Source organism: Ictidomys tridecemlineatus, chromosome 6, assembly GCF_052094955.1.
Source record: "Ictidomys tridecemlineatus isolate mIctTri1 chromosome 6, mIctTri1.hap1, whole genome shotgun sequence".
Classification (NCBI taxonomy): Eukaryota; Metazoa; Chordata; class Mammalia; order Rodentia; family Sciuridae; genus Ictidomys; species Ictidomys tridecemlineatus.
The window spans coordinates 15,843,975-15,853,737 of record NC_135482.1 but is presented as its reverse complement, the minus strand read 5'-3'; the positions used below and the strand labels follow the sequence as shown (position 1 = coordinate 15,853,737).

The following is a 9,763-nucleotide window of genomic DNA, read 5'->3' as shown; positions in this document are numbered from 1 at the left end:
GACCAGGGCTGGAGCCAGGCTGAGGGTCAGGCTCATGTCCCCAGAGCTGAAGGTGCCTGGCAAAGGCAGTCAGCTCCTTTACCCGCCCATCTCTTCCATCCTCTGCTCAGGTGCTTCTTGAGCACCAGCTCTGGGCTGGGGACACAGCCTGCGAGGCACAGCGCAGAACCCCTGGTGCCGCAGCGTTGGCTGTCCAGCGCTCTTCCATGTGTGCGTGGCCAGTGGCCAGCGGTAGCAGAATGTCTGTCCTTCTTACTGGGAGTTTTCTAATAGTGACAGTCCCCAGCATTGGACTGGCTGCCTCCCTGGGAGCGAGGCCCTCTCAAGAAGGGGTCAGTAAGACTCGGGATCAAGAGCACGTTGTGGGGATGCTGCAAGGGGAGCCTCCTGAAGGTCTCTCCACGTCTGGGGACCGCCTGAGCTGGCCACTGTCTACTGTCCAGTCAAGCTGGACCTAACAAGGGAAGCAAGAGATCAGTGAAGTGGGAGGTGGCCCTCAAGGGACATGGCAGCTTTGTGCTTTCCTGATGGAAGTCAACAGGCTCCTCTTGAAGACTGCAGCTCAACATTTCCACTCCATGTAAAATGACTTTGTATTTGAAAAAATATATGCCAAGCAAGCGATAAGCATAGTTTTTCCCAGATTATAAAATGATCATTTGGGGAAAATATAGCAGGACTGAAAGAAAATGAGGACTGAAACTCCTTTACCCAAACATAGTTATCGTCAACATTTAAATCTTCTTGCAGTCTTTATGATGAGTACACAAAAACATGCATTTTTATAAAAATGGGATCATGTCTTGTACCTTGTTCTTTTCTCTTAATAGATAACAGTTGCTAAATATTTTGCTTTGCTAAATATTGTTCCAGAGTAAGATTTTTTTTTACCAGCCATGCACAGTGGCACATGCCTGTAATTCCAGAGGCTCTGGAGGCTGAGGCAGGAGGATCATGAGTTCAATGCCAGCCTCAGCAATTTATTGAGGGCCTCAGCAACTCAGTGAGACCCTGCCTCTAACCAAAATATGAAAAAGGTCTGGGGATGCGGCTCAGTGATTAAAGGCCCCTGAGTTCAATCCTCAGCACAAAAAAAACGAAACAAAACAAAAAAATCTTTAAAAACTTACCTACTATATGACACATATCTGTTTATATAATAAATCACCCTCAAAATTTAGTAGCTTAAAGCACGTATAGTCATTATGCCCACACTGCCCACACTTTCTGGGGCCAAGAGCTGGAGAGGGACTGGGCAGTGGGGATCTGGCTGCCGTCTGATGTTGGCTGGGGCCACTGCACTCTGAAGGCTGGACCAGTGCTAGAGCAACCACTCCAAGGTGGCACCCCCATGTGGCACTCAGGGGCACCAGGGGCATGGTTGTCCCACTGGGCTGCTTGAGCATCCTCACAAGATGGCAGCTGGCTTCCCCAGTGTGAACAGAGAAGAGAGAGCCAGTGGGAACTCACCTTTTCTATGACCTGTCCTTGGAAGTCATGGAGATCACATGCTGTCTTTCAGGCAGTGTTCTGCCAGCACACAGGGCAGCCCTATTGAGTATGGGAAGGGGCGACCCAGGGCATAGGAGCAGGTGAAGGTCATCTGAAGCCGCCTGGAGGGCTAGGCTACCACACCATCCTGTTTCTGTAGCAGTTGATCCTCCGTCGTTGGGCATCTATTATTATTTCCTGTTTTGCTGTTAGAGGGAATGTATGTTCTTCAAAGCCTTGGCACACCATGGGGACATCCAAAGTGTCTGATTTACACTTGGCTTCACCCTATCCAGCCATGGGTTCAGAGTACAGCAAAGTTACGGGGGGCCTACCCCTCGCTGCCTCCCCTTTGGACCATCCCCTTTAAGCATTTGCTCAGGTAAACCCTTGGGGAATTGTCCTGGGGATTCAGGGGGTGAGCATGATCCCATGGGAAACAAGACCACCGATGGGGTTTGTATGAGGACGGGGACACCAACAAGCCTAGAGGAGTCTTGAGACTAGCACAGAGATGAGCCATGGCCTTCTGAACCTTGAAGGGACAGGGCAGCAGAGTCACTGACTGCAGGGGAAGCGGGAAAATATACCCCACCCCAGTCGGTCCCCAGCTCCCCTCTGGCCTCTGCTCTCCGAATCCTCCTGTTGGCCAAACGGGAACAGAACTTGGCCGCTGAGAGAGTGGACCTGAGAGTCCACCTCCTGGCCGACAAAGCAGAACAGAAGAGGACGGAGACCGACGGGCAGAGAGGGGGAGGGGACAGAGGATTCCCAGCACATTCCCCTGTCCTTGTCCTTTGGAACACCAGCAGGGCACAGAGCCAGGTCATCAGCCCCTGCTCTGCCTTGCTTGGGGGGTGGTTTTATTATTGATGCTAATCCTGTCGGCAGCGTTAGCTTCCCGGGTTAAGTATTCCCCGTGTCCAGGGCAACGTGTTACATTACAGGGCATTTTACAGTTAGTATTTCTAATTTTTATAGCCAATGTGTTAGGCACATGTTATTATGCATCTGTTGCAGGCAGGGAAAAATGAATTCGGAAAGGCTCAGTCACCTGCCTGAGGTCACACAATTAGCAGCAGGGGTCCGAGGAGACTCGAACTGACTCTGAACTCCAAGTACTTTCCTCTCAATGCCATGGAGACCCACCCTGAATGGTAAATCCATGTCATGTGGTTTCCTTCAGGGACTTCAACAATGGGGCGATCTGGTTTTTGAATAAAATCATCTTTAACACATGAGCCCATCTGAACAGTTGCCCGGGAGTTAGTGTCTGGCAAATGCGTTGGGTTCATGCATCCAAAATGGGCAAGATCCCCTGACGCAGGGACTGGGGAGGCCGGGACTCATCTGGGTGAGCTCCCTTGATGGAGTCCCCTCGAGATCTCAGTCACGGCTCAGCAGAGGCTGCACAGCTGGCCAAACGCGCCACTCAGATTACCCACTCCCCTGAGCACAGTGTCCTGCCAGCCCTGGGCACCCAGAGGCACCCATCAATACCTGGTTCTAGAAGAAAACCTGCCCATGCTGCAGATGGCTGGGGCTAGGTGTAGTGATGTCTGTCTTCCGTGCTGGGCATGTGGTTCAAAAAGAAAAATATATATATAGGCACCTCTCCGGCTTCCATTTACATCCCTGGGATTCTTCCTGAAGTGGGGGAGTAGCCTTGATGACACTGCTGGGGACGTCACCTGGGGGGAGGAGGATCTCTGGAAAGCGCTGGTCAAGGGCTGCAGATAGACTGGATTAAAATACCCAGTCAATGCCTCGATGCCCAGATGCCCACCAAGTTCATCTTGCTGGTTGGAACCCAGTCTGTACATGGGGGGCACACGCTGCTTATTCTTTTGGGGTAAGACTCCCTACAGGGGTGGGGACATGGATGGGGAGGGAGGCCTGGTGTTGGGGTGGGCAGCTGGGTGTTCACAAAGACTCCAGGGCACAGAGGAGACCGGGCACCTAGCTAAGTTTTTGTAGCCAACGGGACAATTCCACGTGCCCTGGAATTTGAAATGGAATTGGAGCTGACCCTAAATGTGAGAACCGCAGTAGCACTTGTGAGCTTTGACTCCAGGTTCTGTACACAGTAGGTGGACACCCGGACAGCACTGCCAGGCTAGCTCAGCTGGGGATCTGGTTTGCATTCTGTGACTATGGGTAAGTCACGGGCAATAATTGTCTTACCTCATCCGAAAATCCAAAATCGAGAATGCTCCAAAGTCTGAACCTTTCTGAGCTTGTCAAGACGCTGTGAGTAGAAAGTTCCACAAATAATCAGATGTGATGGATCACGGTCCAACATGCAGATGTGCTAAAAATGTTGTAAAATCACCCTTGAGCTGAGTGTGTAAAGTAGATAAGAAACATGAATGAATCTGGTGTTTAGCTTGGTCCCAGCCCCAAGATGTTTCACGATGTATGTGCAAATGTTCCAGAATCTTAAAAAAAAAAAATAATCTAGATCTGAAACACTTCCCGTCCTAGGCATTCTGGGTAAAGGGCACACAAACTGAATCTGGAATGAGCTCAGCGCCTAGTATTTATTAGTCATTATTATCACTCCTGATTTTTAGATCTGTTTTCAAATAGCTCATCTGACCTTGGATGTGAGGGTTTTCCCAGAGCCTTGATCTGGTGGCCCCATTGCCAGTCACCTAGCTCAAAGCCATCCAGCCTTACCACCATAGATCCATTTCTGAATTAATTTAAAGCTTTGTGCTCCTCGCTGATTTGTATTTTAAAAAAATAATAATAACACTGGGTGGCAGAGACCTGATGTGCAATTCGGCACCTTTTCACGTGAAGAGGATCTGTGGGTTCTCCCTGCAAAAGTGGACCCTGGCCAAGAGCGCGGCACCTGCTCTTCCGTGCTGAAACGGGGGTGTCTGGAGGCGCGGGGTTCCATGTGCCTGTCGTGAGCATCTTCTCTGCTCAGGGCCAGGCAGTTGGTCAGTGCTCCCCGCTGCTCCCTGCAGCTCCCCGCAGCTCCCGCCACTGTTACTGAGAAGAAAGACACTCAAAGCATTTCCTTGAAACCCCCAAGTTCCAGATTGAGGGGTGGAAGAGCCCCCTCCCCTGTTCAGCCTGTCCTTTCTCCAGTCCTGTTTGGGATTCCCCGACCTTGGCCACTGTTCGCTCCTGACCAGAAGTGGCCCATCCAAGGCCATTCTGGAAGGTTCTGAGGAAACATCCCGAGAGCCTTTCCTTGCTCCTCACTGAAAACATGAACTATTTCACCTGCTGTCTCCTGATCCTTCCTGATCCCTGCTCTCCCGAACTTGACCCACTTTCTTTTCTTCTGCGTGGATTCTTGCTCCCCCAATCTTTCTCGGTAGGCCTGTTTGGGGGTACCCCCTTTGTATTCATCTCATGCAAAGTTAAAATTTCCCCCCCTGTCTCCCTCCCTCTGTGTGTGTCCCTGTACCAGCAGGGCTACCGAAACCCAGGTTCACTGGGCAGGTGACACTAGATAAGGAAGGTGGTCACCCTGATCCTCAGTGTCCTTATCTGTAGAGCAGAGATAAGTGAATCCACTTAGCAGTTCATGAGGCTTAAAGGAGGTGGCATGGGTGACTGTACCCAACCCGGTGCCCAGTCTGCGGTGGGTTCCATCCTCCTGCCTGCTCGCCACTCTTTAGAGATTCGTGCAAACCGTGGAGATTCTCGTGTTGTTTAACGGTCACTCCCATTTTCTGAGCAATCAAACCGGTGGTTTGATGTAGATGAGAATAACTGCCAAATAAACTAAAAATGGCACCGGGTGGTGGCAGTAATGGTTGGCAGCGGGATCATTGATCTAGCTTCACAAAGCAGCCCCCTGAGGAGCACAGCCTGTTGGCTCCTGCAGGCAGCAGCTGATGATGTGTCCCCGGGGTCGCAGGCCACCACCTGGGAGGGAGGCAGCTTGTCCTCAGCGGCTCAATCGGCCAGTGTGCCCGCCAGTGGTCACCGATGTATATTTTGCCTGGTCCCTCTGGGAACAGAGCGCATATTTGGGATCAGTTAGGAAATAATTTACAAGCGCTGTGTTTCCTGTTCACTTGCTCAGCCGCGGCAGGGAAACTGTCATGTCCCAAGACCCGGGGACGAGGACCGTGCCTTCAAGTGCAGCCTGAGAAAGGCTACGCCGAGCATCTTGGGAAAGAAGCAACCGACACTCCGAGGTGCCCCGAGGCTTCTGAGTGGCGGTCTTGTGGGCTTGGACCCTGAGCCCTGTCCCCCACTGGAAGCAGACCCGGAGGGCTGCTGGCTCTGCTCCGGGCCCCATGGTAGCTGGTGAGGAGGCTGCTCCCTGCTCGGCCTGGGCTCCCTACCCGAGCTGTGGGGAATCGGCCCCTTTCTTCATCTTAGTTGATCTGCTTTGCCCCGGGCCTGGTGACCACCATTCCATCCAGGAAAGTGGTTTTCTTTAAAACCAACAAACAACAACAACAACAAAAACTGTTTAAAAAAAAAAAAAACCAGAATGTAGCCAGGCAGGGCAGCACACACCCATGATCTCAGCAGCTGGGGAGGCTGAAGCAGGAGGATCACAACTTGGAGGCCAGCCTCAACAACTTAGCAAGACCCCACTTGAAAATAAAAAAAAAATAGAAAGGACTGGGGACATGGCTCAGAGTGTTTAGGAGCCCCTGGGTTCAATCTCCAGCACCAAAACCCAAACAAAACAAAAACACATAACGTACAATTGACCATCCTAACCATTTCTGAGTGTTCCAAGTCGCCTTAACCGGTCCCCCGGTTGTCCTGCAGTAGACCTCCGACACTTCCTCTTCTTGCACAACTGAAAATCCATCATTAAATTCCCCGTTTCTCCTCCCCCAGCCCAGACAGTACTCCGTTTCTGTGAGTTTGATCGATCTCTTACGATATCTGTCTTTGGTGACTTTAGCCTGATGCCCTCCGTGGTCCGTCCAGGGGGAAGCATGGGATAGGATTTCCTTTGATTTCAAAGCTGAAGGAGTCGCTGCTGCGTGCATGCACCATCTTCATGACCTTCCTCTGTCTGGGGCGCTCAGGAGGCACCATCTTCTGCCCTTCTTGAATGTTTCCTGAGCACCTACTGTGTGGCAGGCAGCCCTCAGCATCCTGCTCTCGAGGACTAGAGTGCGCACCGCGTGAGCCCGAGAACCCGAGTGAGAGCTGAGGTGAACCCTGTGATGTGGCCACCCACACCTGCGGGGTCCTCGCGGGTGACAGGCGCTCGTCTCTGATCTGTAGTCGGTTTGCAGTTTTACATAATCCCATCTGTCATGGCAACCACTCACAGCCGGTGCCTCCAGCAAGGAGGGGGCGCAGGGTGACATGCAGGGTGACATGCCATGGTTACGTAGCGGGCAGTGGCAGAACCAGGATTCGAACTCGGGGAGTGTGGCCCTGGGCCTGCCGTCCCTACGCCAGACGGGGGGACCTTGGGGTGCTGTTTAGGTCTCGGTGCCTTTGCACCTGCAGGGGACCAAGCTGCTGCTCCCGGGGCAGCTGGACACCCTGTAGCCCAGAGCACATCATGGGCTTGTGCTTGGTTTCCCAGTGGCAGGGTGAGGGGTGACGTTGGGGCGGGGGAGAGCCAGGGGCCAGGCGCCTCAGCAGGCTCTGTCCTCACGTGGTGAGGTAAGGGAGCCGCCTTGTGACGTGACTGCCACAGGAATTAATTGAGCACCTACTATGTGCTAGAGTCTGGGGCTCAGAGAGATCTAGAAGGCAAGGCTCCGCCTCAGGGAGAGGGGACTCTGAAGGTCCAGCCGGGGAAGCTGCGCGGGGCGCTGGCTGCCCGTCCCTGGAGCCTTGCCCACGTTACCCCAGGTGCGCGAGAGCATCCAGCAGCGGGTGGACCCCAGACTCCTCCATCCGCCCTTCCCAGTGGAGTTCTGTGAAGCGCAGGGCTGAGGGCCAGACCCCTTCCCTGGAGACCCCCTGCTGGAGGACAAAGGGCGGGAGGACCAGGCCGGAGGAGGGAGGTCCTGGTCCTTGTTCCTGTGACTCCCCTGACCTGCCCCTGTCGGGAGCTGGGGAGGTGTGTGCGGGAGGCAGGGTCAGCCTCCTCTCGCTCTTTGTGGCTGGAGTTCACTAGCAGAGGCCGCTGCCCTGCTCCCCTCCCGCACTCAGAAGGCACCCGAGGGTCCGCGTGATGGGGAAAGGGCTATGAGCTGGCTAAGTGATTTGGGTCAAAAAAGGAGTGGAAATGTGATCATCTTGAACCTAAGGAGTACGTTTGGATTAGAAAGTTCCAGAGTGTGATGAGCATGCTATACTCATGTGTTAAGCCAAAGTAGGCCCATTCGGATTAAGTGAGGGGGTCACATCTCCATCCTACATGCAGTGGTAAATCCAGAGCCAAACCGCAGAGCCAAAGTCACTGCGGTGTTCTTACTTTTTCCCTTGTGGTTACAAGATGGCTGCTGTAGTACCAGTCATCATGTCTGAATTCCAGGTGGCAGAAAGGAGAAAGGGCAAAGACAAAAGCAGAGGTATCTGAGCAACCCCCAAAAGGTTTCTGGTTATAATTTACTGGACAGAGTTACGTCAGCTGGCCACCACTAGGGATATTGGGACTGAGTGCCTACCCCAGATCAAACCAAGCTCTGCTGAGGAGGAGCAGAGGGGACCAGATGGCGGGTGTGTGGGTGGGTGGCACTCCCGGGGTGCACCTCCTTTGCATCAAATCAAAGTCTATCCCTTTTTCGTAATCCCCCCAATTGTCCTGTCTTCTCCTGTCCACCCCCCGCCCTTGTCCCAGCAAGGGACTTCAGGAGTGGTCAGCCAGGGACTGAGGGCCTCAGTCTGTTTTCACACCTGAAGGTCTGGCCTTGGACCTGCTCAGCCTGGAGTTCCAGTCTCAAGGAGCCACCGCTGCTCTGCGTGGGTGGCCCCATCGTCTTGGTGGCCCCCCAGGCGGCCAGCTGTAGGAGGCCGGTGGAGGTCAGGGTGACCTTGGTAGAGTTCCAGCCTCTGGCCGTCCCTGTTCACTGTGATGGTCAAGCTGACCCACAAGGCCCTGCTGACCTGCTGGTGGGTGTTGGAACTGGCCCCACCATAGAGGCCGCGTCCAGCACCCCCACACCGTCCTCCAACCACAGGAGACGGGGAGCAGGAGGGGAGCATCCCCCTTTTCCATCTGAGACGTTTCTTGGCCCTTCTGGGCCTGAGACTGGGGGCCCCAGGCCTGGACCCTGCTCTGCTCACACTTGGGATTTCTGACACCTGGAGTCCTCGGCACGCTGGGAAGGACCTTGAGAGTTTGCCTAATGAGACTTCATCTTTTTTTTTTAATCAATGAAAAATATAACCCAGGGACCTCAAGTGATGGCCTAGCCTCCAGTCTTGCCGACAGTGGATCCGGCCTCAGCCCTGGGTCCCTGGGCTGCCGCCCAGGCCCATGTGACCGCCCTAGATGGCTCTTCAATTACATAACAACCTACAGGAGTCACGTCCCTTGGTCTAGGAAGCGTCATCTCTGGGAGAGAAACTAAAAGAATAGGCTCCAAGATTTCCCGCCCTTCACTCTAAACGACCATTTACCCACATTTGAAGTCACTGCCCGTGATCTGCGTGTTAAAGTACAGCAGTATTTTAATGTAGTCCTCCTTGATCCGTGTCTCAAGGTGCATGGCCGAATAGTAGCTACTACTCAGTCCTACACGTTCTATGTTTTTTCTTTACATAATTTGTACGTTAGTTATCTTAGGAGATGAGCAACAGTAGCACCAATTGGAACAATATGCTGTAATAAAAGATGGCACTTTGGTGTCATTTACAAAGTAATATAAGGGTTTGTTGAACACAGTACTACAATAGTAAGTCCGTTGATCTGATAAGCAAGATGGCTACCCGATGCCTGGCAGGCAGGCAGCATATACAGTGTGGATACTGTGGACGAAGGGAAGATTCAGTCTAGGCAGGTTGGGGGGGTGCGGGGGTGCAAGATCTCTTCGTGCTACTCAGAATAGAGCACAATTTAATACTCACAAATCGTTTATTTCTGGAATTGTCCATTTAGTATTTTCCAAGCCCAGGTTGACGTGAAACTGGCGATAAGCAGGGACTTGCTGTGTTTAGCCAGTTCTGCTGGTGGCAGGCACGATGGATCAGGAACTAAGACACTGCTCGTGGAGGAGAGTGCGAGGTCTTCGGGACCCCCCTCTCCAGTAGCAGTTTTCAGGAACAGGATTTGGGTGTGGGACTCACAACCCCCTTCTTTCTTCTGCAGCAGATGAGAAGAATCCCTGGGAATGTTTCCCAGGCGGATCCCCTCCCCTGTTCCTTCTGTAAGCAG

General features: G+C 53.0%; 1 protein-coding gene across 2 annotated transcripts in view; it reads left to right on the top strand.

The window, feature by feature from the left end:
- Positions 1–9,763, top strand: part of Chst11 (carbohydrate sulfotransferase 11) — a 176,931-nt gene that overhangs the window by 105,284 nt on the left and 61,884 nt on the right. The gene's annotated exons all lie outside the window — the stretch shown is intronic.